This window comes from Lagopus leucura, unplaced genomic scaffold (assembly GCF_019238085.1).
Source record: "Lagopus leucura isolate 7727_CA_CO unplaced genomic scaffold, USGS_WTPT01 Super-Scaffold_100002, whole genome shotgun sequence".
Taxonomy (NCBI): Eukaryota; Metazoa; Chordata; class Aves; order Galliformes; family Phasianidae; genus Lagopus; species Lagopus leucura.
The window spans coordinates 74,591,375-74,618,869 of NW_024962263.1; the positions used below are offsets into that span (position 1 = coordinate 74,591,375).

Below are 27,495 nucleotides of genomic sequence, written 5' to 3' on the forward strand. Positions count from 1 at the left end.
AAAATGAAAATGAAAATGAAAATGAAAATGAAAATGAAAATGAAAATAAAGGAGCAGCAGTGGGGTAGCTACTTATTAAATCTGTGAAAGGCTTCACTCAGTGGTGTTTGCATATATTAGAAAAACTGAACAAAACTAGACCTTGGTGTTGTCAAAAAATATTTAAAAGTAAAGAGAGTTGCCTGAGTGAAGTATTGACTGGAAGGGAGGAACAAACAGGATCAGGGTGACTGCTCAAATCTGCAGTGTATGTCATCAGAACCCCCTGCTATCTTCAGGGGAAAGGAAACATATCATCAACCACAGAATGTAAGTCACTGATTAATAAAAATAGAGCCCCAGAAGATAACCTCCCCACCCCACAGCCAAAATGAGATTGCTTTTTAGTTATGAGCAGACTGGTATTCTGTTATTAGTATAACGTAATTCGAGTTTTAAAGTAAACATAGCTGCACAATATGGAGTCAGTGGCTTCAGTGGGCTTAGAGAAAAATTAAATTACTTTTGTTTTTTTTGAATTAACATTATTCATCCTCTAATGTGACTCTCCATAACTCAAAATTCTCATGCCTCTAATGTCATTCCTGTTACATTCCATTACATATTGTTGCCATGCGACAGGTAGCAGCAGAGGGACACTGAAAAAACGATATCTGACACGGAAGTGTGTATGAAGCAAAGGTATGGAACTGAATTACTCCATGCAGAAAAACTGCACCCGCTGACTTTCTTCAATACTTGCTGAATGTTTGTGGATACCAAACAGTAGATGTGAGCACAGAGAGATGGCGCATTGCTTCTTCCAGCAAAGCAACAGCAATAGTAAGTCACCTCCACTAGTGCAGATTTTTACGAGCATGACATGCAGGCTCTTCTTCATTGCTTGTGAAAATGCCTGACAACTGGCGGCGACAATGTAGAAAAATAGTGTTTTGTAGCTGAGAATTTGCTTTATCAGACACTGCTATTGTACTCTTTGTTTTTGTTGTAGTTTCCATGGAAATAAATAGGATGCATTGCATTCAGAGTGACATATGTAATATAAAGGCCTAATATTTTTTTCAAATTATCATTGTATTTGCAGTGCATACCTAACACAAACAAATCTTCTTCTAACACTCACAATCTTCACTTCATCTCATTGTTAGCTACTGAACATGCAGTAACTTCAAATTATGTAATATGACAATATAGTTATACAAACTATGGTTTTTTTTATGGTATTGTTAAGAGAATTTGGAAACAAAGACCTTTAAAAATAGTTTAAACAGAATTGTTATTAAAATATCACAATTTCTAATTTTTTAAATTTTAGTTTGTGGAAACCTCTCTCCATCACAATCAAAATGTCGTAACTGTCAGGTGGAGTCCCTAATGACTGGACAAAGAGAAACATAATTCTCATTTCTAAGATGGATAGAAAGGAAGACCTTGAGAACTGTAGACCAGTGAGCATCACCTCTGTGTCTGAGAAGGTCATGAAACCTCGTGAGGCCCCATTGGGAGTACTGCATCTGGGCCAGGGGCCCTTGGCACAAGAAAGACATGCAGCTGTTGGACTGGTTCTGGAGGAAGGCCATGAAGTTCATTAAAGGGCTGGAGCACTTCTTCTATGAAAAAAGCGTCAGGGAGCTGAGCTTGCTCAGCCTGGAGAAGAGACGCTCAAGGAAGACCTCACTATGGCATTCCAGTGCTTGAGGACAGGTTATAAACAGGAGGGAGTGTGACTCATTATACAGCATGATAGTGATAGGACAAAGGGGAATGGTTTTAAACTAAAAGAGGGGATGTTTAGATTAGATGCTGGGAGGAAATTCTTTACTTAGAAGGTAGTTGGACATTAGCACAGGTTGACCAAAGAAGATGTGGGTTTTTTTCCGTATTCCTTGAGGTACTCAAGACCAGGTTGGTTGTGGCCCTAGGCATCCTGATCTAATGGCTGGCAACACTGCCCATGGCAAATTGTTGGAATTAGATGGCCTTTAAGGTCCCTTCTGACCCAAGCCATTCTATAACTATGATTCTACGAAGCATATTTTTGAAGAGACTGTCTGAATACAACTGGTGTGAAAGCAGATTACAGAAAAAATACTTTTTTTTCATACATACATATATTTAGAAACCTACAAAAATTTTTAGGTTTCTCTCTGAGTGTGATGTGGAACATATTTCTTCAGAACTATTTCAGAATGGCATTTGTTTAATTATGAACTAGGCAAGGGGGTATAGAGCAAGCAAAGGCAAAACAGATGCGCTGTAACAAAAATATATACCTGCTTTGTAACTACTTTATGGTAATAAAGTTTGATTTCTGTGAGTCAAATGAAAAAGAAATTACAAATATTCTATATTTAAATTTCAACTGTTTAGCTACAAATAATTACTGGGAGTTACTAAGGATGCTGGAGTACTTAGCTGAAGTACTTTATTTAGGGTGTTTTCTTACATCCTAACAATCAATGTATGTAGGTTAGGTTGCTCCAAAACCAATGTCTCCTAGTTATTTTCATGGAAACTACAACAAAGAGAACAATAGCACTATTTTATCGAGCAAACTCACATCTACAAAATACTATTTTCTGACACAGTTACTAACATTAGTTATGCATGTTCAATGGGGATGAACAAGAGCCTCATACTGTGCTCATAAAAATCTGCACAAGTGGAGGTGACATACTATTACTGTTGCCACTGCTGAAACATGCCATCCACCACCCCACACTGTGCTTACATCCCATTTGGTCTTCATAAACATTCAGAAAGCACTGGTAAATATCAATGGGTGCCACTTTTTTCTGCATGAAGGAAATAAATTTCTCTCCTATGCTTCATGTACATTTTCATGTCAGGCACCATTTTGTCAGTGTTCCTCTGCTACCTGTAGTCGAACAGGGTCGACAGGGGCCCCTCGGCCCCTGGGAAACCATGGCAACAAATGGCCTGAAGATAAGGGAGAAGAACAGGATGGACCAAATAAGGAAGAAACAAGACATTCCACATGTTCATTGGTCAGGTAGTAGCCCTAAGGCATGGGGAAAGTTTTAAGAAGGGTGTGCTCCTTGCAATTAACGCCATTTTACCACCCACCACATTGGTGTGCACCGAGGTAAATGGACAGACCGATGAGTCCCTAACGATTGCGAACACCTGTATGAAGCCCTTTGCAGGCGGAAGGCTTCAGCTACCATCTGTCTCACGGCATCAACATGTAATGGAATATTGGTGGGAAGGTTCCACCTGTACTTCTATAACTCTAACATCTGCTTCTGATGTTATGGGGCAACATAATAAAATAGGAAGCACTAGTTTTACAGCAGCCCTTGTACTTCTGTCCTACTGTAAAACAAATATTTTCTTAAGTGATGATTTATTATTTCCTCTAATGTTTTCTAAGAAGCACTTGTAATTGACAGAGAGTACCCACTGCCATGCATCTTTCTTTGCTGTTCTTCGAATACAGTGTTTCCTCTTGTAGCAGGGTTGAAGTTACAGCAGTTTCTCCGTGCAGCAGCAGTTTCTCCTAATGGCAGGGTTTGTCTGCAATTAAGTGGCAATAAAGACTTCTAGACTTGTAGTAGACCAAAGAAGAACACTTACCTATGGTATTCCTGGAATTGCCTCTAAAACTCACAAGACAAAACCATTGCCATGACAACATACTGAAGGCTGGAGTGTTGCTGGAGGACAGAGTTTTGTGAACAATGGGACAGCCTTGTTCATTCTAAAAATACATTCCTGTTTTGGTGCAATAAGTTATGTCTGCAAACTCGTTTTTGAAAAAGTTTTTTATTGTAAACTAACTTGTTTACAACTTTGAGATCGTGCACCTGTAAATCCAGCAGGCACAAAAGGATGCCTGAGAGAAGATTCAGAATTTCAAGACTTGGATGCTTCAGAATGAGTGCTTTCACAGATCAGCGACCCTGTCCCCTGACTGGACCAATGCTGGAAGCCAGATTGGCGATGTCTTTCTCCATCTGTCTCTCTCTCTCCCCCCACTCTGCTCCCCACCTCTGTTTCTTTTTTTCTTTCTCTCATATAGTTGTTAAATAATGCCAGTCTTATTTATATTTCTTCTAAAGCCATATAGTTTTGTTGCATACCTTAGAACTGTAAGAGTGTTGATACTTTTAAGATAATTGTAGTACTGAGATTCTCATTAAAATTGATGTCTGTGTTTGGAGCTTAAGTGTTAGTTTCTCCTTTATGTAACCAGTGGGGATTTGTAAATATGGTCACCTCTCCCTCCCTTCATGGGTGGGAGGGAAAATTGCTTCAATTAGGAGCTTTGTTTGGAAAGTGTGAAGTGACAATATCCAGCCTGGAACACACTTCAAGGTTACCTTGTTCATTTTACTAGCAGGGCTATAGATGTAGTTTTCAAGAGAGACATTGAAAACCTGGGGCAAAAAAAAAATTTTTTTTTTTTTTTTTTTTTTTTTTTTTTTTACTGGGGAGGGTGCGCCTCTTCAATTTGACAGGAGACAGAAACTTTGCACTGGAGTTCAGACTGCACTGAATGATTGATATGTTACAGAGAAGTGCTATCACTCCATTCTTCCAGATATTTCTGAAGTTACAGTAATGCATTATGACTGAAACGTCTAAGTCATTTTCCTCCTTTCAGAAAAAATACAATAGCAGATCATGTTGATCATGTATCTAAGAGAAGACAACGACTGGATATTTTATTTATTTTTTAATATTGTAGTTACAGACAGTCTTTCGTACAGACTATACGACTAACACTTTGTTCTTTACAGACAATGATATTGCAAAGTTGTTTATTGGGCAAAAAAAAAAAACCATCCTTCCCATTAAAATACACACTTCAGCAGAGTGGGTTTCCAATTTACCCAAGACCACTGTACATTTTGCTGCGCTAACTTCTACAACAGGGAAAATATTTGATGCTCAAACAGACTGCTACAAGTTTCCTTGGAAACATAACCCTTAAGTTCAAACAGTTTGGATAGGAAGCTAAGAACTGTATTCCAGCTGAAGTACAGAAAAGTCAGAATACCATGTTTTGTTCAAACGCATATATAAATATACATTCTTATCTATATACAGAAATAGACTTCAATATTCAGCATGAGTAAAATGAAAAAAAAAAATTGTCTATGATACTGTAGCTCAGACCCAAATTTCCTATCCACAATATGCAAAATAAATAATTTAAAGGACTAAAGGAGTTATGAGTACTCTAAACTTAAATAATCCGATAAAGTAATTTGTGAAAGGACTTGGAACGAAACTGTGTTCAAAACAAAATTTTTTAAAAGTCGACAAAGATTAAGTAAGTCTGCAAGGACATTTAATCCAGACAGGAAAGGAGAAAGGAAGAATACCTGGGAATCCTGAAGTGAATGGGAAGGGAAAAATAGCCCTGAGCAAGGGGGAGAGGAACAGGCACATCCATTGACATGCTGAGGAATGACCATCATCATGATTCTCCAGGATTTAGCAGTGTTTAAAAAGTAATCACAGCAATTGCTTTCAAAGAGTAATGAATGTCAATACTAATTTTTCTTTGTAAATTAAAATTACAACAGGTTTGTGATATTAACAGAGGGAAAAATCTCTCTGTATGTTACATAAATGCTGTTGAAATGCTTTGTCTCTCTTTAAACACATTCTTTCCTTCAGATTATTGTTACAAGGGCAATTTCACAGACTTAAACACAAAAACAGTTTGTTGATCTAGAGTAGCTCAGCAGCTTTTTGGAGATTACATATACATATATATATATATTCTCATAGTTACTACCTTCTGTAGAAAAATAGGTCTTCAGTTTGTATATCTAAATCTCCTTTTGAAGTGTTCAAAGGGTGTGACAAAGTTATCCAAAGGAAATGAATCACTGATATCATACCCTTGCTCTCAAGTATAGGAGAAAATTTGGAAGTCAGATGTAAAAGTAAACATCAATCAGAAGATCTACTTTCTACGATATTTTTTTTCCTCCTGCTTTCAGTATGCTCTTTGAGAAAAGAAAGACAGATTTTTTTTTTTCAACTAGATTTACATGCATCCTATTTTATCACTGTAGCATATGACAGAATACAGAGCTGGATGAGCAATATTAATTCCATTGGAAAAATGGGCTAGGAAGGCTTCTAGAGTCACGGGAAAACTATTTTAAGGTAGGAATAGCTTGGAACTTTCAAAGTCCTCCATGTCAAGCAGTCAAACCATCTATCACAGAATTACAGAATTGTAGGGGTTGGAAGGGACCTCCAGAGATCATTGAGTCCAATCCCCCTGCCAAAGCAGGTTCCCTACACCAGGTCACACAAGTAGGCATCCAGGCAGGTCTCCAGAGAAGGAGATTCCACAACCTCCCTGGGCAGCCTATATATCCTATATAAACTAACACTAAAACCATAAACTTTCTTATCTCAGATTTCAGGGGAATTATCTTCTTGTTTAAAGCATTACAAATAAATTCCAAGAGATTTACTACTTTACTGGTTAAAAAATTTCCTCTCTTTCCCAATTTTCATAGGTATAAGCATTTTAATATCTGCTATTTAGTAGTCGTCTGTGTAGTGATATGATTCAGTGATTAATAATTTTTCAGTGAAGATGTTCTGAGAAACCAATTTATGTGCATGTCTGAAGGACAGTCTGTTTCTTGTCCCAAATCCAGCTGACATGTACCTAGCACTGATAGAAAAAAATATACATTAGCAGGATCTTAGCAGGATAACAGTTTTCTATGCCAGGAAAGATATGAGATCCAATTGGAGAGCAGGAGATCTCGGGGGAGGCAATTTGAGTGCTATTTATCTGCTAAAAGATGGAACAATTTCTACATGAAGAGAGAAGGATAACTCTGTTTAACATCACCATGGAATTTTTATTTCAGTCGAAAGCTTTCTTTTTCAGCTACTCAATTTCTATGCACAACTGTGTCTATTGGTTTTCTTAAAACACTGCCCACAGAAAGCATAAAAGCAAACAACTAGGATGGGGCCTTTTAGAATCTACAACTGTTCCTTGTTATACATTAAAAGAAATATGCCAAATAAAAGCATATATATGAAAAAGATTTGAACGAAAGAACAATAATAATGAAGACTGTTTTTTTTTTTAATGTACCAACCAGCTTCTTTATCTAGCCTGGGCTCTAAAAACCACTGTATACCTGTAGATATACAAGAATAGAACAGCATCTGGGTATGTCAACAGTGTGGTACATTCCCTGAATGCAAACAAATAAAAACAATCCCGTATATCAGATCTTAGGAACTGCATTGTGCTGAGCAGCAACACTATGTAGAAAAATAAAAAATTAACAAAATAAAACTAGAAAATCCCATAGGCATGTTTTCTGTGGGAAGCTAATACCTCTATTACAACTGAAATACAGCGCGAGAAAAAGATCACAGACAACCTATCTAAACACTGAACGCTTTTTGTTATTCATTGTATTCAAAAGCTATATACTAAAATGGAAAAGAGCAATTTTATGAAAGACAGGGTAAACTGTTTACCTGAGTCTTTATTCTGCATTTCCAAGAACTGTGAATTTTAGGTGCATTCCTTCACATCAGTGATATAATTCAAAATAAATATCTAGCTCTTTCTCTTGAGAACTACTGAGTTATTAACATTAATTTACAGAGAAAGAAAAACAAGAACAAGTTTTAAAAAACACTGAGATTTTTTTTTTCTGCTGTATCTTTATGTCATGTGTCTTTTCTCAGTTTAGTGAGAAAATGGAATGGCAGAGATGTATTTGTTTCATTTTTTTTTTTTAGCTTCTCTTCTGTTGTAAAAACTTAAATTTATGAGAACTGTTGACACTCAGACCTCAAGATCAGACTACGGACTGGAAGGGGCAGTCCTTGAGAGCAGCCCTGTGGAGAAGGATCTGGGGTCCTGATAGATGAAAAGCTTAACATGAGCCAGCAGTGTGCCCTTGTGGCTCAGAACGCAAAAGGTATCCTGGGCTCCATCAAAAGAGGGGTGGCCAGCAGGGACAGGGAGGTGATTGTCCCCCTCTACTCTGCTCTTGGGAGGCCCCATCTGGAGTACTGTGTCCAAGTGTGGAGCCACCAGTACAGAAAAAGACAGGGAGCTGTTGGAGAGAGTCCAGAGGAGAGCCATGAAGATGATCAAGGGACTCGAGCACCTCCCCTATGAAGACAGGCTGAGGGAGCTGGGCTTGTTCAGCCTGGAGAAAAGAAGGCTGCGTGGTGACATCATTGCAGCCTTTCAATACCTAAACACTCTTCATCAATATATAGTGGAAGCTCCACTGCTTCCACAGTAGTAGAGTAGTAGTAGAGTGCTTCACAGTTTTGGCTGTATTTTGCTCTTCATCAGTTCATAACAATCTTAAATGAAAAAGAAAAGAAGGTCCTATGGGTTCTGCAATTGTTGTTCACTTGCCCTGATGAGATGAGGTAAAGGATCATGGTTCATCTTTATGGCTTCAGATTATGTGAAGCACATGCTCTCACTGGGGAAAACAATCCCCGGTGGGTACAGAGAACTGATAAAGCAGGGAGTAGCTCTAGGCTTGTGCTGCCAGATACAGTCTGTCAAACCTCCAGGAGAGAAGTTTTCACCCTACTGCCAATGTCTGAAATCCAGCAGTAAATTCCTGTCAGTTTGCTGATGAATGGAGGTCAAAGTCTCTTTGATTCAGTAAGGTCTAGCCTAGCTTATAAATATCAAAATTTACATAAGTGACAACTGATCTGACATTCTCACTTACTCATGAGAGGACTTTTTGATTTTTTTTCTGCATCACATAATTTTGCAGCAAATACAATAGCTATGTGTTCTTTTTTGTCTGAAGATGAAGGGGAGATTTGTAATTTTACTCATTAATAACCTTGGCTCATTTGCTGATAACCTCAACAGCAATTTCCAGCCCATTTCTAGCATTTGCCTCTTCTTTGAATTAAAATTAAAATTCAAAATAGTACAGTCAATCCTGTCAAACAATCCTTCCTGTCAATCAGTTTAAAGCATATCTTTGAGACCAAGCATCCGCAGAACAGAAGTAAAAAAATAAATCATTTCAATTATACCCATGCAGTTCAAATCAGCAGTGAGTAATGCAATACCTGAATATTTCTGCTTGTATGATTACACAGAAAATATCTGTTCAGTATTTCTGATTTGCTTTAATGATGCAGCTGGAGTCTAAATTTTGCCACTGGCCAACACCACACCTGCTATGTCTGCTGCTGAACCATTTTCCAATGAGCAGCAGTAAGTAAAATAAACAACTCAACTCATGCCACTCCCCTGGCAACTCTATAGGCTAATGTTCTCTTAAAAACAGGTAAACGTTCTCTTCTTACATTTACATTCTTGTATCTCACATCTGAGCAGTGTGAGAAAAAAGAAAGAGTCTGCTGGAGAGTAGCACACACAGTTAAAGGTAACTGTGTGGTTAAATCTACTGCTAGGGTCTTGAAAATTGACTTCTACTGAATTTAAAAGGAATGAAATGACAATTTCATAGTAATAGTGATCCCCCAATCTTTGGAGGTAAGAGTGAACAAGAAGGCTTTGTTATCCTTTGTTTTAAAAGAAGGAAAAACAGGAATGTAGAAAACAGGAGTACATAGAAGATTAAATAATAGGGTAAGGTTTAAATGCTGACTGAAAATGATATAAAATTATTGGTAAACTCATGTTTCCACTTTCTGAGTGTTATGACAAAGAAAACAGTATTCTGACATGTGTACATTTTATGAAATTAAATAAAATCAGACTATAACTATTTTCAGCAAAATAGGTTTTTTTCTCTCAAAATTTTGGTAGTAAGATCAAACCCACATTTTAAGCTTCACTGAAGACGCTCTGGGTTTGTTATCATTGAAGGATGATGGGAGAAGGTCTGGAAAGGCATCAGAAATTTCAGTCTGAGAAAAGAACTGAAAAATAAAAGGTAACACAAAAAATAGTTTAGAATTTTCTAGTTTTAGAAGCAATAGCTCAGATTTTTGTCTTGCTTTCACAGCATCTTTCACTGTAAGAGTAAGCAACATTTTTGTTTCTTTGTTTTATGTCTTACCTCTAATATATTGCTGGAATGTTTCTACAGCTAAACTGACAGTTAAACCTTTTTCTTTATTGTATTAGAGATCAGTGTTTGGCTGCATTGACAGTATCCATCATAGATACTGGTATCTATGTACACCATAGGAGATCTAATTTAATATTTATTGTAAATGTCACAAATAATTTATGAAACAACAGTTCGTAAAGATTTCTGTAATGTTTAGTGGCAATTTTAGGTTGTAATCAAGTTCAGTTGTCTACCTTTCTTGGTCTGTTCTGTCATTCACTATTTGGACAATCCCTTTCCCTTCAATGACATTCAAATTATCCTATAATTAGAAGTGCCAGGAGCACTCTCTTTTCTGTTTTCTTCAGAACATTAGGAAATTTAAGAGAAGAAAACAAAGCCCCTTATAGCAACAAGAAAAAATGGATTTTATGATATTTATGTAAAGATAGGAAACAACTGGAAAACAATAAAAAATATATTTACACTTGGAACAAAAGGAAAATAAATTTGAGCTCTAATCCTTCTCTGAATAATTTTAAGAACATTTCAGCAACACTGGTTAGTATGAGTCTCTCAAAGTTGCTAATACTAAAATGTGAAACATTTTCAGTGCAGTATATAATGAGACTTCCAAGAAAAATAACGGATTGGAAAGATGGATTCATAGTCCATGGAAAAATGTTATAATCTTTTTATGCTCAGTAAGCAAATCTTTTTATCAGTGCTTTTCTAAGAAGAGATATATATTGAGGAGGGGGTGGTCTGGGAGCATCTAAGTGGGATCAATGTGCACAAATCCATGGGCCCTGATGGGATGCATCCATGTGTGCTGAGGGAGCTGGCAGAGTTGATTGCCAAACCACTCTCTATCATCTTTGACAGATGTTGGAGAACAAGAGAGGTGCATGAAGACTGGAATAGCCAATACAAATGTCTTTAAAAAGGGGAAGAAGGAGGATCTGGGAAACTACAGGCCAGTCAGCTTCATCTCTGTCCCAGCGAAGGTGCCATCTCCAAGAAACTGGAAGAGAAGAAGGTTATCAGGAATAGTCAGCATGGACTCACAAAGGGAAAATCATATTTGACCAACATCATAGCCTTCTATAATGGCATCACCAGATGGGTAGATGTGGGGAGAGCAGTGGATGTCATCTACCTTGATTTCAGCAAGGCTATTGATACTGTCTCCTACAACATCCTGAAAACAAAGCTGAGAAACTGTGGGATACATGAGCGGACAGTGAGTTTGGTTGAGAGCAGGCTGACTGGCCAAGATCAGAGCACGGTAATCAGTGGTGCAGTCTGGTTGGAGACCTATGACTAGCAATGTTCCCAGGGGTCAGTGCTGGGTTTGGTCTTGTTCAATATCTTCATCAATGACTTTGATGAGGGTATAGTGTTCACCCTCAGTAAGTACGCCGATGATACAAAGCAGGGAGGCACAGCTGACACACCTGCAAGCTGTGCTGCCATTCAGCAATCCCTGGACAGACTGGAAAGCTGGGCAGCAAAAAAAAAACCAGACAAGGTTTAACAAAAGCAAGTGTAGAGTCTTGCACCTGGGAAGGAATAACCGCAAGTATCAGTACAGGCTGGGACATGACCTGCTGGAGAGGAGATCTGCGGAGAAGGACTGTCAATGTTTTACGGGCTGGTTCGGCCCACTTCTGTGACCAGCGGGGCGGGGGGATTTCTCAAAATCAGTGCCTCTGGAAAAAGGAAACAGGGGACCCCAAAATAATTAAAAACAACGGCAAGGATCTGAGGAGAAACAAATTTACTAAATATAGTATCAGAATGCAAGATAACACACCATCATACAATATAATTAGAATTGAAGCTAATAAATCAAATATAATGAGAGAGAGAATGTCCGAAAGGTGGATAGGTCTCACCATAACACTGAGGTGAGATGTGCAGTTGAGCAGCAGCGAGATGAAAAAAGAGCAGATGAAGAAGAGCGAACGAAAAAGGTGCATCAGGTGACCTTGCCAGGAGTTGTATCTCCTCTCTGTGACCGCAAAGTCCCCTGGGGAATGTAGTTCTTTTTTTCTTCCAGACAGGTACCCAGAATTTGAGCATTAACAGTTAATCTCCCAGTGCCCTACATGATGTTATGATGTGGAATACCGAAAACCAAAAATCACAAAACCATAACAAGGACCTGGGTGTCCTGGTGGATGACAGGTTGGCCATGAGCCAGCAGTGTGCCCTTGTGGCCAAGAAGGCCAATGGGATCCTGGGATGCATTATAAAGAGCGTGGCCAGCAGGTCGAGGGAGGTGATCCTCCCCCTCTACTCTGCCCTGGTAAGGCCTCATCTGGAGTACTGTGTCCAGTTCTGGGCTCCCCAGTACAAAAAAGACAGGGATCTCTTGGAAAGAGTCCAGCAGAGGGCCACAAAGATGGTGAAGGGCCTGGAGCATCTCTCCTATGAAGAAAGGCTGAGTGAACTGGGTCTATTTAGCCTTGAGAAGACTGAGAGGGGACCTGATCCAGGTCTATAAATATCTAAGGTGTGGGGGGCAGAATGGCGAGGCTGGACTCTTTTCAGTGGCGAGTGGAGACAGGACAAGGGGAAACGGCTGGAAACTGCAGCATAGGAAGCTCCGCACAAATATGCACAAGAACTTCTTTACAGTGAGGTGATGGAGCACTGGAACAGGCTGCCCAGGGAGGTGGTGGAGTCTCCTTCTCTGGAGATGTTCAAGACCTGCCTGGATGCCTACCTGTGCGACCTGCTGTAGGGAACCTGCTTTGGCAGGGGGGTTGGACTCGATGATCTCTGGAGGTCCCTTCCAACCCCTACAATTCTGTGATTCTGTGATTCTGTGAAAGTTGTCCTCAAAGATTTGCCAGGTTTATTCCATCCCTTTGTACCTAAGGCCAACTTTCCAGTTCTCATCCAATAATTCCTTAAACAGCAAAAAATTCCCTCTCCTGATATTCAAGTTCCTGAATCTGCTCTTTGCCAATCCCACATTCCTCAAGATCACAAACTCAACTCATGCTCACTACAGCCCAGACTGCCTCCTGATTTCCAAATCCTAAATGTATTTTTTTTACTTTCCTTAAGCTACTTCTGTGAAAAAATAGAGAAATAGAGAAACTTTTTATATGACAGGGCCTTTTTATGACATCCAATATCAAGAGAGGACAAGTAACCCTCAGAAGAAGTGGATTCTGGCAAAGAATAGATCTTTTAACAAGAAACGGCATAAGTGCTTTAAAAGGTGCATTCTGAGCAAGTGAATAAACCTGTCCCTGACAGATAAGCTCATAAAGTGCTTTTGTGAGAGAAAATTGCCTGATTTTTTACAAGAAACAGAGGAATTTAATATTGAAAAGTGTTTACATTTAGAGTTACAAGAGAAAATAGAGACATACAGAGAAAGGCAGCAGAAAACCTACAGGGGTGCTCCTCTAGACAAACTCATTAGCTAGGAAAAATAACACAAATGTAGTATAATCAATTTTCTTCACCTCTCTCTTGTGGTATAATCCTAGAACTTGGAAAAATGCAATAAAAGCAAGGGATCATGCAGAGATTTGTATAGGTGGAATGGTGAAATATAGTTCTGTAAGTTTAGAAATGAGAGCTATTTTATGTCAAATTTATCAGTTGCTAAATCTAATATATTGTCAGGCAGTAACTGATCTTGGTATAAATTTCTAAGACTATGTAAGGCTTTGATTCTGTGTGAAGTGAAATGACTCTTAGGGACTCATTTCACTAGGAAAAATGTGACAGTTTCCATCCCATTCATTCCTGTTTTTCCAGACTTCCATCAGAGATGCTAATTTGTGTTAATTGATACAGGTCTTTTTCTGCTATGATACCACTTTCTGTGAATCTCCATGACAATCAAAAGAATAATAAAAGGCCTTAATGTTCTCATCTACACTAAGAATAATCCTTGCCACTCTGTAATTAATAGCAGCAGCATTTTCCTATCAAATATGCTTTATAATGGTGAACTCACAAGTTACAAGAACATTCCCAGAAGCATCAAGTTCAGAGGGAAAAAGAAGCATAGCTGTAGTATATAAAATACAGTACTGAAAAGGCATCAGAAGAAACCCAAACCAAAAAGATGATTTGAAACACTGACCACTTTATTTAAAAATAGAAGCATCAAAATTTTTCGGGTGACTGAATAATGCTCTAAAACTTAAGTTCACAACTTAGAAACAAGAGGGCTGATAGGATTTGCTAGCTTTTCTTATTTACTTTACTTCTCTCTTTTATATTTTTTATGGTCTGTCCTGGAAATAGAATCAGTTTTGCTCATTTTCCCATAGTTTTTCTGCCATGAAATGATAATTGCAAGAAGACCTTCCCGGAAACCTTTTAAGAAAAATATGGCACATGCGTATCCTCTGTCTAAATGTTATCAACATGGATGCTAGTGTGAAACTGAACAACAGTGTTATAATTTCTGACTTTACTGCACGGATGCAGTGTACTGCTCTGTATCCTGTGCTTGATAGAAAAATATTTGGCACCACTTTGGCTTGTGTTAGAAAGAAAAGAAATGTTCTCCTGACTAGAGATATCTTCTCCCTTTTCCTAAAGTTTCACAAGTTTACCAGTGAGAACTTCAATAACAAAGATGACCCTTCATCAAAGGTCCAGATTTATAATCCTGCTTTGTCATCTGTACCATGGCTGTATCACCTCACAGATATACTTGGCCTACCTAATTCTATTTTTTGTAAAAAACCATACCTTTTCCCTGAAAAGCAAATATCTTCATTCAGAAACTCCTTTAGTGTTTCCGTGTAAGTAGCAGTGATATTTTCTATTTAAATTTTTTCACCCTAAGATCATGGAACAGATTGTATTGAAAACAATATGAAGGCATATACAAGACAAGAAGGTGACCTGAGACAGCCAGCACAGCTTCACCAAGGACAGATCAAATTTTTTCAGTCTGGTAGCCTTCCACATGGCCCTAGAGGACAAAAGAAGTTAAACTGATGTCATCTACCTGGATTTCTGCCACATCACATCCTTACCTCATTGGTTTTTGGACCAATGCTGCTTAATATCTTTATCAACGACATAGACGGTGCTACTGAGTGCAACCTCAGCAGGTTTAGAGACAACATCAAGCTGAGTGGCCAAATGGATGTAACAGAAGGAAGTGATACCACCCAATAGGACCTGGACAAGTTTGAAAACCAGACCCATGTGAATGGAATGAAGTTCCACTAGGCCAAGGTGCTGCATCAAACATGAGTGCAGATGGGAGAAGAACTCACTGAGAGAAGCCCTGTGGAGAACATGAGGGTTCTGGTTCATGAAAAAGCTGGATGAGAGTCACCAGTGTGCACCTGCAGCCCAAAAGTCCAACTGTATCCTGGGCTGCATAAAAAGAGAGATGTCCATCAGGGTGAGGGAAGAGATTGTACTCATCTACTTTGCCCCTTATGATTCTATGATTCTATGGTAGTTTTCACCTACCAACACTGCAAAGATTTAGGATACCTTTTATGCATTTTGGTCTTGACCTGTATAAATGTTAGACTCAGGAAGTGCTTCCCATAACAGCAGGACAGCATCACATAGTGCTAACCAGTGCTCTGATAACATCAGATAGGAATTTTTTCCTCTTCACAGTAGTACATTCAGATTTATTAGTTCTACTCTAGAAATGATGGAGGATACTCAGGCACCTGAACTCTCTTGGAACAGCTGTTGCAGCATCAGACAAGAGTTTGAACTCTCCATCCCTGATTACTTCCCAAGGTTAGAGGAGGTGCACGTGAAACAGTAGAGAGCATGAGAGAATAACAGAGGACTGGATGAGGTCAAGAAAGCTGCCAGATCTCTGCCCTCCCTGTTGGAATCTTTTGCAGCTGCTAGCAGGAAGGAAAATAACAAATCAGCTGTATACTTCTTTCACAAGCCCCAAAGTAGCCTGTAGGGCTGCCATCTGTGCAAGAAAGATGATGGCCTGAGCACCATGTCATTAACCATCAAAAAGATGTGAAGTAGAGATTACTGAAAGTCTTCTGCTAGAACATCTTTCTGTTAAAATTTCCTGATTTTGCAGTCTTCTGTGTTTCAGAGGAATGTGAATATTTTACAAAAAAATGACATGGATTATGAGGAATGTGCCACCAATGCCTATACTGTTTTTCTGCCATGGGATCTGGATAGCACTAGGTGGCAAGGACTGAAGAGGTGGGACAGTACTCCAATTGCACTACTCTGTGCGATAATCAACTCTCAGTGAAGTATGTTGACATATCAATGCAATTGGTCATATGTAAATCACTAAGCCACTTTTCTTAGAGAGGATCTGTCTCATTCCAGGTGTCTGACACACAAGAGGACAAAAACAACATGGTAAATATGACCTGTTTTAAACAAAAAAATATATGCAGAATTGTTCCCTTAGGGCAAAATAGGAAATCTTGCAGAAGAAAGACAAAAAATAATGTTGTTAAATTGAAAAACACTATAGAAAAATTAAAAAATTGGATTTGCAAGCTGTCATTCAAATATTCTTGCCCTTTCAAGTGGCCAGGAGACTGTGATATCTACAGACACAGTTTAGAGAATGTTGGAGTGTTCTGTTTTATGATTATTGCTTGTTGATAGAAGCAGCAATACATGATGTTCACTGATTTTGAACTGTTTATGTTTAAGGCTTCATATAACTAGATAATATTCTGAACTGGAGGTTATATTCATCATACAAAACTTTACAGCTTGATCCTTGCTTCTGCTTGGAAATTCTTGAGATTAGCAGTTTTAAATTCTGTATGACAGACTTCAGATCAGCGTAAGAAAATGAAACAAAACAAAACAAAATAAACCAATCCAAATTCCCAAAACAAAAGAGGATTTAGACGTATAGGAAAAGTTCAGGAATTTGAAGAGGGTATCTGCCGTGGAGCTAAAACAGTAATGCTATTGCTACCCGAGCGGGAAGCATGACGTGACTCAATATGAATGATCCAGCTTCAGTTTATTAACAACTACACAGAGGTTTTATAGTTGGCTTTAGCTATCGTATTGTCTTGCTATTGGTGGACAATAGTTGTTTCTAGGCAGAGAAGAATATAACTGCATGCCATCTGTTTTTGTCAACTCCCTTAAACAAAGTTCCTCCCTGGGCTACTCCCTCCTGCTCGCAGAAGCATTGTGACCTTCTGTTAGCCTCTAGTATTTTTCCATGGGTATACAATCTGTACTGCCCTACAAGCTGTGCTCATACATCTCCTCACAGCCTCCTTGTTCCTGGAGCCATTCCCCAACAGGTACCCTCCATTTTTCCAGATGAAGATGGGCAGCAGATAGAGAATTGTAGATCTCTTGATGAACACCTACCAAATCAATGAGGTGCTTTATTTTTAGATAGCAGGTCTTGCACAGGAAAATAATACTGAAAACAACCACAAATCTGTCTCAGAATTGGGGCGGGGTGGAGGGGAGCACAAATGAAAGAACTGATAGCATGAGAGCAAATACCTGTTTCAACAGTTTATTCAATTGAGCATGTGCCTAAAAAGAAATCTTTGAGTCAGTCACCTTATCCCTATTAAAAATAGAAAGCAGCCCAAGCTCTCCCTTGGAGCTCTCCTGTACAGCAGCTGGCTGCACAACAGGACCTCCCTTTGAGCAGGGATATCTCTCAAGATTACACCTTTACAGAGATCCCTTACACTTTGACATCAAGACACCTTGCCAGTACAGATACTAAATGGACTCTAAGAATCATAAAACTGCTCAGGTTGGAAAAGACCTTAAAGATCATCAAGTCCAACCACAACCTAATCACACTACCCAAACTCTAACAACTCTGCTAAATCATGTCCCTGAGCACCACATCCAAATGGTTTTTAAACACATCCAGGGATGGTGACTCAACCACCTCTATGGGGAGCCTATTCCAGTGCTTGACAACCCTTTCTGTGAAGTTTTTCCTGATATCCAACCTAAACTTCCCCTGGCACAACTTAAGGCCATTTCCTCTCATCCTGTCACCTGTCATCGGTGAGAAGAGACCAACCCTGCTCTCACTGTAAGCACCTTTCAGATACTGAAAGAGAGCAACGAGGTCTCCCCTCAGTCTCCTTTTCCCCAGACTAAACAGCCCCAGTTCCTTCAGTTGCTCCTCATTGAGCATATTCTCCAAGCCCTTCATAAGCCTTGTTGCCCTTCAGTAAGCTTTCAGTTAGATTGATTATAAGCTTTGCTAACTTCACAAAGATCACATTTTAGATTGGTTGTAAACTTTGCTAAAATTATATCTTTGATTGACTGTCCACATATAGTTCCTTAGACATATGACAGTGACTAAGTCTTGAACAGCTGTGGATTTAGCCACACCTAGGCTTCCTACCTGCATGGTTCAAGGAGTTTAGAAAGCACAATTGCCTGCTTGAGCCTTGTGATTCAGTGGGAAAGCCTCCTATATGAGTATGCTTATCCTACCCTCTGCGCAGTAAATAATCAAGTGTATCTGTCTATCTTGAATCTTGATAAGTTGCTGCATTATTTACAATTCAGCTTTGTTAAATCACTATATTGTATCTGTATCAATACTTATATTCTAGCTTCCCTCTTATCAGTGCAATATAGTGTAATTGTTTCCATCCATGACAGCCTTAGAGAATACAAGCTTTTGTTTAGATAGCAAAGACCTGAAGAAACAAAGGCAAGAAAACTACTGAGAACTGGAATGAAAACAAATATAGTGATGAGAAGGGCCATAAAAGCTGTAAAAAACAGAAATGGAGCCAGAAAGAAACTGACGAAAGACAATTTTGCCCAATTTTGTGGTGCATGAGATTATCAAGGGAATATTGCTATGAACACATAATGTGTATAAACAAACAAACAAACAAAAACATCAAGCATCTAGAAGCTGACATGGGACTTACATTGCCAAGTAATACTGAAATAGGAGTATATAGGAGCTATTTAGAAATATAATCATACACAGGTTCTTTATTTTTTTTTTAAATACTTATCTCCACATGATAAAAATCATACAGGAAATACAGGGAATAAACAGTTTCATGTAAAAAAAAAAAAAATCATACCAAAACTTTCTTTCAATATACGATGTTAAGAGAATGAATGATGAAACACTAAATCAGCCTACTGCTGGATTGGGAGAATCTGGATCTTTCTACAGCATCCCATGTAAAGTAATGCATGGCCCTATACCTATTTTCTTCATCTACATTAGTGACAGCAGATTTTTCCAAACAGAAGCAGTTCTGTGGAAATATTGATTTTCGGATTCCAAGGAATATATTTATGGCTGTTTCTGGAAGATAACTGTCGCCCAAGTAATGCTGCTGCACAATAAGGCCTTAAAAGCACAAACAGGCTGTGAGTAGAGATGCTGCTCAACATGCCTCTTGTTGCAGGAGACTACAGGGATGTTTGGTCCACAACACCCTCTTTAAGTCCTGTTACCATCTCATGGGAATATCTGAGCATGATTCATGCTATTTGTTTGATGCATGCTTTCTGAGACAATCCACTGTCAGGTGGCATGGCACTGTCTGGCTTAGTGGGAAAAGAGTAAATCCCTTCAGGGGATGGACTCTTCTCCTTCAGGCCACATCCAGTGCTCCTCCATGGCTGCACGTGGGGATCTGCTACAAGTGCTGCCCCTGGGCAACAGGGGACAGCCTGCTCAACAAGCAGAACATAAACTTTTATGCCAAAAGACAACAAACCGACTAAACTGACCAAATCACACAGTCACATAATGTGCTGTCCTACTCTAGACAAAGTTAGAAATCTAGAAATACATATTTTCCCAAATTTTATAGGGAAAGATAGAAGAGGAAAAACTATACAGAAGTTTTGCAATTGCAGTAGGGAAAAATAAAGTTGCACTTTTCTGCAGCTGATAGTAAACACTGCTCATCAGTAGTACTACTCAGAGTAAGTACAACTCAACACAATTACATTGTACATACTGATATTTTTTTTTAAGTTTACTTCTTATGCTTTTTATTCTCTTGATTCCTGCTGGAATAAACAAATTTGATAAGTTCTAAATGCCTGAATATCTTACTATTCGTTGATTTCTATTAAGCGTTTATATTTTATTTTGTTATGATTGTATGAATAAAAAGTATAGAATTTTAGAACCCATTCATATGTTTTCAATTACTCCATGCATTTCAGAGCTATTTATGATTGTATTAAATTCCCTTATTAAACAATGTATTGATACACGAATTAATTACTAGTAGTACATGAGTAGAATTTTATTACATGGTTTCTGGTGTAATGGATATTATGGACATAATTTACTGATTTGTCTGCTTCTTCCTGCTTGTTTCCCTTTATATGCAAAGTAATTATTTTTCAGCCCGATTATCTCCCTGGACTGGCTTATTGCACATCCACATAGATGCTTGCAACAACACAAATTGCATGTGGGGAAATTAAATTCTATAAACCCAAGTTTATATTGGTTTGTTCTGTCATGAAACTGCATCTTAAATACTCAATTCTTCAAACTCAGAATAAACATTATAGTATCAGCACTGCCAAATTCCTTTTTATTGCCTTATATAACATCCTAGTAGTATAGTAATGATAATATTATAATCACTACCAGTGCTCTATACAACTAAAGCATCAAGATGCTGTCAATGTTTTTCTTCTCTTGAAGCCAAAACATAGCAAAATACAAGAAACTATGCAGAAAATCATCTCTGTCCCAGCTGAAACCAGGCCATAATTCATTAATTTGAGTACTTTCGTCTGCTTTTGAGCAGCACCAGCTAGTAAACACATTTCTGCCAGCCTATCTTCCCTCATAATTAATACTATTTCTAAGAACAGGGCCTATCCACTAAGCTGTGAACATTTCTAATCCAAAATTAGAAAAATTCCTATTACATGGTTATTCAAGCCTTCAGATACCTTAACGCTAATGGCACGCTTTAATATTAAAATTTTCTTAGGTAGCTAGCATTGTGCCTTAGCATATCACTATAAATGCCCCTGCTCTGAAAAATTCAGTGTTTATTTCACAAACAGCTTCACTGGGCTTCTGAATTACTCGTTGAAGGACTTGAAGTGATGGGCATCTCAGGGCGCATTTAATACAAAGTTCAGTTTCTCACATTGTGCAAGGGCATGAGTCCTTAAGAAACGTGGAGTTAAGTTGAGAATTATAATATTCTTTTATATATATTTTTATATATAGTATATATATAAATATATATATTTTATATATAGTATGTATATAACAATTACCCAGAAAAAAACTTTTTTCTTTTCTTTCTTTTCCTTTAGGAGCTCAAACTTGTTTGTATTTTCTCTTGAATCCTTGAATGATGCCTTCTAGATTCTTGAAATCATTTTAGTTTTGGAAATTTTATTTCCTTCTTATGTTTAAGACTTCTTGGTTTGCTGTCTCCTCATCTTCACAGCTGCTGTATATAACAAGCGTCCTGCACTGTTGCTGCAAGAAAACTTCCTCCACTGTAGCCAACCTCACTCTTTTTAGAAGACTATCCAACATTTGTTCAGAAAACTCAAAGCAGAATCCATAGTTCTATTATCCATCATTCAAAGGAAAAAAAAAAGAATTTTCTTGTGTGCTTAGAAAAAAGACAGTTGTAAAAGCTTGCTTTCAAGATAGTTTTAGACTGTAGATAGAAGTATTGGGCTTAGCCTTGAAAAGTTCTTTTCACCTCAGAGCAGCTGCTATCGTTACTATCTTATATTGAATGCTATTAACTTTGTTGGTTTTTTTTTTGTAAATTCTACTGCAAGATGCTACAAGAGGTAGCTCTGCACTGCAGAGGGGTTTTATTGCATTAAGTTGTATTATAAACTGGGCAAACTGCTGCTGTGTCTAAGTCCTATAATGCTCAAACTGCTCCCAGGCCCAGATTGAAATCCTGTACTGTTACATTTTTTTTTTGCTGCAAGCACTGCTGATAAAGATGTTCTTGGGATCTATTTGAAAGCTCAAATTACCTGTATACTCTCCTCACGTTGAAATACAGAATTACTTTTGCAAGGTTCAAATTCTAGTCTCGTATTTGCTGTGCAGAATTCCAACATTCCAACAAGAGCTTTTATATTTATTTATATTTTTAATGAAGTTGTGCCTGACTTTAACAAGTCCTGTTCAAGGGATCTTTGCTTGTGTCCTTATTACCTCCTTCCCAATATTAGTGGCACAGATAGAAAAGTTTATATGGGCTATCCTAGAAGGTTGCTAGATTTGAGGGAAAGCAAAAAGAGTACAGAGGAGACAGTGTGATACTGAAAATTCTGGTTAACATTGCAAATTGAGAAAAGCAGAATTGTCCTGCATACTGACATGCTTTCAATTGATGAGCTGAAGTCTGTCCATTAAAACCTGGGTGTTTTAATTGCTTTGAGATGTCCGTGTGCTTCTTCAGTGTGTGTATGCAACCAGAGAAGAGTAAATAAGATTTAAGATTTTAACATGTGAGGTATCTCCAGGAGAGATGAGAATGCTATTGCACAGGAGAGAGCTGAAATCTTGTTGGGATATTCCACAGATAAAATCTACCTGCAAATACATGGAAGGACAACTAAAATGAAAATGAAATGTAAAACCATTCAGATAAAGCAAAAATAAAAGGCCTCAGTGTATTTAGATAAGAGGAATAGGAGACAGAATATCAATATTGTTTATTTTGACCTTGAAATGTCGAGCAAGAGGAGATTCATCAAAGCTAAGGGATAAAGTTGTCAAAATAAGAAAAAAAGCATAATGTGAGCTTGAATAAATTTATGTTGCTAATTAGCAATTTCCAACTATCAGAACAGTAAAGCACCAGAACCACTTTTTATTAAGAGCAGTGAAGGACAAAAATCTAACCACCTTCTAAGATAAAGATTAATAAATGTACTTATATAGTGTGTCTGCCTTCAGTAACAGGGAGCTCATGTCAGTGACCGAGCAGCCCTCTAGCCATGAAATCCCAAGTACAAGCATATTTTTAAAGTTAATATATAAGAAATTTCATTTTTCTCCAGGTACTACAAATCAAATTTTAATATTTTGCTATTTTATAGCTATACTGGTTTTCTTTAAGAGAAATGCTGCTCTAAAGATGTTCAGAGTCTCTTGTAGTAATGAGTGATAAAAATGATTTCCCTTAATTGATAAATTGAAAGTGACCACACTGCACTTACTAGTTGGAGCCTTTTTCATCTTAATTATCACTATGACATTTTTCAGAATAACACTGCTTGACATTTACAGTGAAGTGTGCTGTTGTTTCCTTATGTTCATTCTCTTTATAGTCATTTTAGCATCATCACAGTGAGGCTCACACTGTCTGTGAACTTTCATTTGTAGAGTAATTTCCTCTATATTTGCACACTTTTGCAGTAATATTTGGAATTAGGAAGTAGAGAATTTTTATTAAATCTAAATATCTGTCAATTACTGTTTCAGCTTCTCATTATGTGTACAATATTTCCTATGAATTATTGTTGCTATACTGAAGCCATGGTAAAAAGCTGATGTGAAAAAAAGAAATAGTTTTGGAATTCTTGAGTGCACGAAGTAGGAAAAATAAAAGAGATTTACAATTTTAAAAACTATATAATCTCAAAGTTAGTTAATTTTCCAAAAATGTATATAATTTCCTTTGTTATTCCTCACTCGTGAGTACCAAGAATAAAGATTGCACTGGATGGAGTATTTTGAGGAATGGGAAAGTATGACTAGTGCTTTGTGTGTTTTTTGCTTTTTTTTTTTTTTTTAATTTTAATTTTTTTTTTTTTATTTGCTTGGTGAACAAATCTATTTCTCAGTTTGGCAAAGCCCAAATGTTTATGAATGCACAAATGAGTCACAGTTTTCCCTCTTTTCAACAAATTCTATACAATCCAAAATCATTAAATACTTAATATGATGTCTGACATTTTTCTAATACAATTTATAAGTCTTTCTAATCTTTTACAGCAGGAACTTAAATGTATCTTGGCATCCTGCATATATTACTGTTCCTGTTTTCTTGTAAGATACGTCCATGATTGGTAAAGCTCCATCTCCTTACACTGTCCTCACACTGTCTGTGAACTTTCATTTGTAGAGTAATTTCCTTTATATTTGCAATCCTGTGCAGGATGTGATATGAGTTACACAATTAACACATATGAACCTGCTTTTCTTGAAGAGAAATAAAGCACAGATTTATGCGTGAGTTGCAAGGAAGCCTAGTAGTCTGCAATTGTTATCATTATATCCATAAAGCTCTTGGATGTCCTGATTCATATCAAGGTCCCCCATATAAAAAGACTAAATGCAGTATCTATCAAAGGAGCTATAATTGGCACAAAAGTTTCCAATATAATTATAATATATTTAATGCTGCTACTTGGTAGGGTTTCTTTCCTTTGGGATATCTTTATATATTTTTAGGCATCATCCATCACTTGCAATTGCCATCTCTTTCTGTTTTGTGATTAACAGACACAAGCAGTGATGCAGAAATGGAGCAGACTATTCAAAATACAGTAGAACAAATTTTGAGCTAAAATATCTGCCAGCATAACTCTACTAGTTTCAGCCTCAAGAAAAACTTTCTTTTTCACAAAAATTCATCATAGATCTTTGAAAGCCCTAGAAGCCCCTGGATCTGTTCATGTTTCCAGAGGGTGGAATTATCATCTCTGCTTTATAAATCACAACTGTACCTAGAAACAGTATCTTTTATGAAACCTTCTTCATTAAATATAGAGTCCAAGTCCAATAATGGAGAGTCCAATGGAGGGCCCCAAAGATGATAAAGGGCCTGGAGAATCTCCTGTATGAGGAAAGGCTGAGTAACCTGGATCTGTTTAGCCTGGGGAAAGGAAGTCTGAGAGGGTCTCTGATGAATGGATGAGGCTACACATTTCTGTGATGAGCAGTGATAGGAAAAGGATTAATGGCCTAAAACTTGAACATATGAAGTTCCATAAAAACATGCAGAAGATCTTCTTTACAATAAGGACGACAAAGTACTGGAACATGTTGCCCAGGGAGTTGTAGAGTCTCCCTCTATGGAGAGATTCAAGACTCATCTGGATGCCTACCTGGGCTACCTACTGTAGGGTACCTGCTTTAGCCGGGAGGTTGGACTTGATGATCTGAGGTCCCTTCCAACCCCTGCAAATCTCTAATTGTGTAAAAACATATATTTTTTTTTAATTCTGTAAAACATGATTTTCTCCAGTGGCTGGCTTCAGGCAGTATGCCCAGAAGCTGGCCCCTGGAACATCCCAGTTGCTTCATGCAGAGACAAACACAGCAACTGGCCCAGATCCATGTGTTCACGAACTGCTGACTTCTAGATCCTGTGTCCCTCTGTTAGTCTGCTTGCACCCATGAGCCCTACAATAGCCAATTCTCTGATTCAGCCCCATAGGGCTGATGGTATCCTCAGACAGCCCTGGTTGGGGTGGCCAGACAGGGGCTGTGTCTGACTGGGGCTGCCTTTTGCCTCTGTGTTCCTGCATGTCTCATACTGACCTTTTAGCACACGTCACAGCAGTCTCAGCTTAGTAAGCTCTTTTCACATGTATGATCCAATAGTAAATTTTCACTTTCAAACTTCTCCATTACCAATGTAGCAGACAAATTTGGTGTTCTGTGGAAAGCAAGTACTAAATCCAATCTTGTTCTACGGTTTTGGGCTTTGTTGTATTTCATTTTACTGGGTTATTCAGACATCTCTTATAGAAATGAATTTCGTTTGTTGGGAGTGATTTTTAGGTTTCAACTTTTGGAGAGCAGCTTTCTTTCTAATTCATATACACATCATACTGTGTTGTTTTTTTAAAAGGATTAAAACCTTTAACATATCACAATTACAATTAGGATCTCTTCCTCTTAGCTCCCATTTTGAAATACAAGATGGATAGATACATGTGATCCTTTCTGTGTATCTGTAGTTTTAATTGTTCATGTATGTGATACAAGATTCTCAAAAAATGTAAAAAAGCTCTCAAATACCCATTTTAAGGCTTCGTGTGCTCTGTGCTATGTCACTGAGGCAGCAGTTGTTTCTCTTTACAATAAAATTTTATATTAAAAAAGAAAACTGAAATTTCATAATGTTGAGTTACAATTCCTGGTTTCTATTTTCTGCTTTGCGCTGTACTTAGCAGGGAAAATGCAATATCTAGTGGAGGCTTATATACTAATAATAATAATAATAAAAAAAAATATATATATATGTTAACAACAGTGGAGAAAATACCAAAATATAGTGCAAAATATTTATATAGTTAAATTTGTTTAAACTGCATTCACTTCAAGAATATAGGCTTTCTGCAGATATTACAGCAGTGACCTCAATTTATTCTTTCTGAATTCTCTTAAGGATAATAAAATTAATGAGGAAAAACAAATCTGAGCTAATACATTGAAACAGAAAACTGTTATGTGTAATCTGTGTCCATAAAATCTAATCAGCATCACTTCAGTTCTGAATATTTACCAGAAAAAAAGTTATCAACAATATGTATTACACAGCCTGCTTTGAGGGGTTTGAATCTCTGATCTCCTGAACTTCCACATGTGGTTCACTTATTGAGCCAACATGCTGTAGCATATAAAAAAATTATAAATATAATTATTATAAAGTAATTACAATTATAAAACTGTATTCTGACTCATGTATGTCAGGTGGTGATAAACACGATTATTACAACACGTGCACAGCACTGCAAGCCTCTTAATATTTGATCAAGAATATTGTTTGCAAGCATAATAGTGATTATTCAGAGTTCTTACACACACACACACGCACACACACACGCACACACACAAAATCACAAAAATTGCCTTTGGAAACATTGTTTGATTATGCTCCCAGAAAATAACTTAAGCAATATTCCAGAAAATAGTCTCTGTGCATTGGGATTTTGTTTTGTGTATTTTTCCCATTGTGAAACTACACTTGTGGGACCATCTGTAATCATACCATCTAATAGCTTTACTGTTAACATTCAGTAAGTGTTTTCTTATGTCACTGAATTATAAAGTTTCTTGCAATAATACATCTAGAGCTTCTGATGGAGAAAACATGCAAAATCCTGAAGGTACCTTTCAAAAGTAATGAGAAATTTGAATACATATGAATACTGTGGAAGCTGTCAACTTTTGTTAATTATCTTTCAAAAAGTTTTGACAGCATGAAAAGTCAGCTAACAATTCAATGAATTATAGCTTTCTATTTGATCATAATATTTACAGTTTCTGGCTTCACTGTTGAAGTATTTTACCAATCAGTTTTACTGAAGTTTTAATACTTCTCATAAGAGATGCTTATGAAATTGATATTTTTTTTATTACTGTGAAAGGATAAGTCAAAGACGAACTAATTGCTTATGATACTTAAATTAAATCCTATCAGACATTTAATTCATACCCTATTTGTATGGGAACTGCTGAGTCACGGCCTGAACCTCTGATTGATCACCT

General features: G+C 37.5%; 1 pseudogene; it reads right to left on the reverse strand.

The window, feature by feature from the left end:
- The window catches only part of LOC122178939, a 19,769-nt pseudogene extending 4,663 nt beyond the window's left edge, over nucleotides 1-15,106 (reverse strand).
- Between the last annotated feature and the right edge of the window lie 12,389 nt (nucleotides 15,107-27,495).